The sequence below is a fragment of the Theropithecus gelada genome, chromosome 17 (genome assembly GCF_003255815.1).
Source record: "Theropithecus gelada isolate Dixy chromosome 17, Tgel_1.0, whole genome shotgun sequence".
NCBI lineage: Eukaryota > Metazoa > Chordata > Mammalia > Primates > Cercopithecidae > Theropithecus > Theropithecus gelada.
In genome coordinates, this window is record NC_037685.1 from 10294502 (window position 1) to 10299657 (window position 5156).

Genomic DNA, 5156 nt, shown 5'->3' on the forward strand with positions numbered 1-5156 from the left:
TTTTGAGACGGAGTCTCGCTCTGTCACCCAGGCTGGAGTGCAGTGGCCAGATCTCAGCTCACTGCAAGCTCTGCCTCCCAGGTTTACGCCATTCTCCTGCCTCAGCCTCCCGAGTAGCTGGGACTACAGGCGCCCACTACCTCGCCCGGCTAGTTTTTTGTATTTTTTAGTAGAGATGGGGTTTCACCGTATTAGCCAGGATGGTCTCGATCTCCTGACCTCATGATCCGCCCATCTCGGCCTCCCAAAGTGCTGGGATTACAGGCTTGAGCCACCGCGCCCGGCCTCCAAAACTTTTAAGAATTACCACAGGAAAAATAGTAACGTCACAGTTGGAGAATCCTGGCAGATAACTTATTTATGTGGTCAGAGTGAATATCATCAGCAATGGACAGAATCAAAATCATTCTCTATCTGACAAAATACAATGAGAAATAATCTTTCTGTGGTAATCTGCCAAATGCTCATAAACTCAATCTAACACTATGGACACTGAAACCCATATTGAAGGACATTCTAATCTGTCTGCAATCTTCAAAAGTGTTAAGGTCATGAAAGTCAATGGAAGACTGAAGAAACTGCCAAATGAAGTAGACTAAAGAGACATGGCAACTGAACCATACGTATGATTTGGAATTGTATTCGTTTTCTTTTGCTGTCCTAATAAATGGCCACAGATCTAGTGGCTTTTAACACAAGTGTATTATTTTCTACAGGCCAGAATTTCAATGCTAATCTCACTCCAGCTAAAGGCAAAGTTTTGGCATGGTTGCATTTCTTTCTGAAGACTAGGGGTGAGAGTGGGGGATCCATTTCCTCCCTCATTTGGGTTGTTGGCACAATTCAGTTCCTTGCACACAGCCCCATACATATTAGAAGCAGCAACTGGATGTGGTCCAAGTCCAATCCTTCTCATGCTGCTGTCTCTCTGCACACAGCTGGGATCAGTTCTCTGCTTTTAAGAAATCGTGTGATTAGATTTGGTCTACCTAGGTATCAGGTTAATTTTCTCACCTCAAGGTCTCTAAACCTAATTGTATTTTGCCATGTAAGAAATCATATTCACAGGTTCTAGCTAATAGAAACAGTTTTGTTTTGGGGATGCAGAGAAAGCACTTCTAAAATTACTGATAGTGAGTGATTTCAGTCAAATGTACAGTCTCCTGAGGGATACACCAAGATAACCCAATCTTTGAAAGGGACATGAGAACATCAGATATTAGTTTTGCTTTATGTCTACAGTTTTGTAGCAGGGACACAGGCAATGTGAGCTAGCTAAGCTGTTTATTAACATTAGTTCCTTACTTTTTTTTTTTTTAATTGAGACCAAGTTTCGCTCTTGTCACCCAGGATGGAATGCAGTGGCATCTCAGCTGGCTGCAACCTCTGCCTCCCAGGTTCAAGCAATTCTCCTGCCTCAGTCTCCCAAGTAGCTGAGATTTCAGGCACCCGCCACCACACCCAGCTAATTTTTGTATTTTTAGTAGAGACGGGATTTCACCATGTTGGCCAGGCTGGTCTCGAACTCATGAGCTCAAGTGATCCACCCAGCTTGGCCTCCCAAAGTACTGAGATTACAGGCATGAGCTACCACGCCTGGCCAGTTGCTTACATTTTTATTTTTAAGGATTTTTTGGATTCATTTTATTGTTATGCAATATTTATTTTGTTCTTAAGGTAAGGTAGACATGACTATGATCACAAATTCTACATTTAGATTTCAATTAAATATCTATATCTTAACAAACACAATTTACATGGAAAACTTGATTAAAAAAAAAAAAATCTACAAGAAGCCGGGCGCGGTGGCTCATGCCTGTATTCCCAGCCTTTTGAGAGGCTGAGGCAGGCAGATCGCGAGGTCAGGAGATCGAGACCATCCTGGCTAACACGGTGAAACCCTGTCTCTACTAAAAATACAAAAAATTAGCCGGGCGTGGTGGCCGGCGCCTGTGGTCCCAGCTACTCGATAGGCTGAGGCAGGAGAATGGCGTGAACCCGGGAGGCGGAGCTTGCAGTGAGCCGAGATTGTGCCACTGCACTCCAGCCTGGGCTACAGAGTGAGACTCGTCTCAAAAAAAAAAAAAAAAAAAAAAAAAAATTCTAAAAGAAAATATATTAAATCTGGTAAGAAGTTTTGGTGGGTTTCTTTTCTTTAATGTTGTGTCTATATTAGAGAATGACAATTCTCCGAGGGTAGTTTTTGCTTTTGATTTACTGTTTGAGCTGTTTCTATTGGAAAATCATTTATAGGCAAGAACAGTTTCAGTAATCCAAATCTGCACTGTTTATGACTTCTGAAATAGAAATCAGGTCAAAACCCCAGAATAATAAAATAATTAACCTGAATATCACATTGAATCAGTTTTGCTAATACAGTGCCCTGTAAACAATGCATGACTTATTTAAAGAGATCAAACCAATAGTGAATAAAATAGAATATCATCCATTCATAGTCACATCAGTTGGTGGCTTTGTCTGTGTTTGCAGGTGTGTGTGTCTCTTGATGTGTATAGCTGTACATCAAAAGCCTTAGAAAGACAGCTGTATGCTGATAAATACTGTAAATGTCTAATTTCTGGACCTGGAGAGACTTACTCTTAACTTCTTCTAATCATTAACAAAGAGATATTGAATAAAACATCTAATGTTACAAAACCATTTTGCTATTTATCAGGAAAATAGATGATTAAAACCATTTGTTTTCCATATTCTAATTTGAACCTAAATTTCTGCTTATGTGTATAACATATAAATAATTCCTTAAAAAATTTGTTGTCTACTTTGTCCATTGTAGCTTTTAAATATTTTATACCAGATTTTATTCTGAAAATAAAAATTTTTAAAGGCACATTAGAATTACAGAAAATAACTGAGTAAAAATAAATTTCAAAAGATTATTTACTTGATGCTATGATCAGTAAACATTTGAACTGATATGAGGCTGAAGTTTTCAGAATTTCAATCCTTTTCTCACTAAATCATGAAATTATTAGGTAGATATAAAAGCTACAACCAAATCTCTTGCATAAGTAGTAATTAGGCTAATTTATATATGTATTTTTTTTCCCAAATATACAAAGTCTTTCTTTGGTAATTTTTTTCTAGCATAGTTCTATTGAAATTTTGACTATAGCGTGTTTTCATTTTTTAAATTAATTTTGCTCTTGTTTACTTTCTCTCATGAGAATCGTGAATAATGAAAAATCACATATTTTTAAGAGAAAAGAGTGAAAAATGTAGTTATATTTTGCTCATAGTTCATGATCTTACCATTAGTTGGTGGCACTAAGGTAATTATATTAAGAAGAAAACCTCCTAGGCTGGCTTTTTGCTTCCAGATAATTCATTCATATGTATTTATTTGTGTTGTATTTAATGAATCTCTAATTTTATATTATTTGAATGATCCTTATTATATAAGGCATTCTCTACTACCAAATGGCAGTGTTACTTTAATTTGCTCTATTGGAACGCACAAGCCTTAAAGACTACTACCTTAGCTCATTGATGGATCAGGCAAATAATGCATTTGGCAAATATTTGTAAGATGTAAAAGTTTAATTACCAAGAAAATAATTTTAGACTGCCCTTTTTTCCCATTTTCCCCCAGATATTTCATGATTCTGAAGAAGAATTAGAGGTGAGACTTGAGAAAATGTAGAAAAATGTAAGAATGTAAAGTGGCTAAAGTGATACATGCACACACACACACACATATACACACAGAAACACACACTCACACCTCAAAATAAAACCTGAGATGGTAAAAGGGTGATGGAAAAGGAAATATGACTCAATATGGGAAGGAAAAAGGAGCCAAATGTACAACAGAATTGGGAAGTATCAGAAGAGATTATGAGAAACATTTCTGAAGATTATGTATTTAATTCCTTTAATTTTTTTTAAAAAATGTTGCAGATATGCTTTGGATTTTCTTGAAGATTAGAAGTTATCTTAACCATCCACCACTTTTTTGATTGGTTATTATTCTCTCTACCTTCTGTGAAACAAACTGATGGATACTAATGGCACAGTTACAGTTATAGCTAGTCAGTTGCACGGTTTACACACATAGTTCTGCTACCAATGTTTAGTAGTGAATTAAACATTTTGGCTATATTTGTCCCCGAAGCTATAATTTAGTTAATCATTATATATAGCAATAATAACAAGTAAAACACAAAGAAGAAGAATTTTTTGTTTTTATGGTAATTGTGTTGGGTGCTTTGGATCCTCCCAATAAAGTTGACTTCCCTAAAATAATTACACTTGAATTAGGTATAGAGAAGTTAATTGTAAAAAATTGAAAGTTACTGTAAATCTTCTAATCATAGTTCTTTGCAAGTGTACTTAAGTTATTGCTCCACTTGAAATAAATGAAAACTGGAAATCTGAGGTGATGAATTATGGATCCCTTTTATGTATGAAAGATGACAAGGAAATCTAATCTGCTGACTTATACTAAAATAAAATACCTTGGCCTGGGATCAAAGATAGGTGAAAGAATTAACATTTATGTTTTTTAATTAAGATAAAATGTATACGTTTTTATGTACATATTTTATGACTTCCTGATATAACAAAAAGTGTTGATAAAAGAACCCAATACTGGTTCTAATGGTATTCGATTAGAATTAAAGAGTTTCTATGATTATTGTTGTTGTCGTCGTCATTGTTATTTGGTGACTGGGTGAATATTAACCACCCAGTTGCCAAATGGGTGATTGACATTCCACCACCATTGGCAATGACTGAGCCCAGTAGATACCAACATTCAGATGGGTATGTATATTTTTACCTTTTTTGAATGGCCCCCTCCACTATTCTTTGCAGCAAAAAAAAAAAAAAATCAGAGAGATTAATCTATAATAACCATTGTGTAACCCATAGATTAGCAGCATCAGCATCACCTGGAAGTTTATTAGAAAGTCATCATGTCAGGTTTAAGCCAAAAACGTCCTGATCAGAATCTGCATTTTAAAAGACCCCAGGTAAGGCCGGGCGCGGTGGCTCAAGCCTGTAATCCCAGCACTTTGGGAGGCCAAGACAGGCGGATCATGAGGTCAGGAGATCAAGACCATCCTGGCTAATACAGTGAAACCCCGTCTCTACTAAAAAATACAAAAAACTAGCCGGGCGAGGTGGCGGGCGCC

At 36.7% G+C, this 5156-nt stretch overlaps 1 long non-coding RNA gene across 1 annotated transcript in view; it reads left to right on the forward strand.

The window, feature by feature from the left end:
• LOC112610636 overlaps positions 1-4657 on the forward strand; it is a 27303-nt gene extending 22646 nt beyond the window's left edge. Inside the window, exons 2-3 of the long non-coding RNA XR_003116454.1 lie at positions 3614-3670; positions 3922-4657. This is a non-coding gene — a long non-coding RNA (uncharacterized LOC112610636). The remainder of the gene's footprint in view (positions 1-3613; positions 3671-3921) is intronic.
• Positions 4658-5156: the final 499 nt, after the last annotated feature.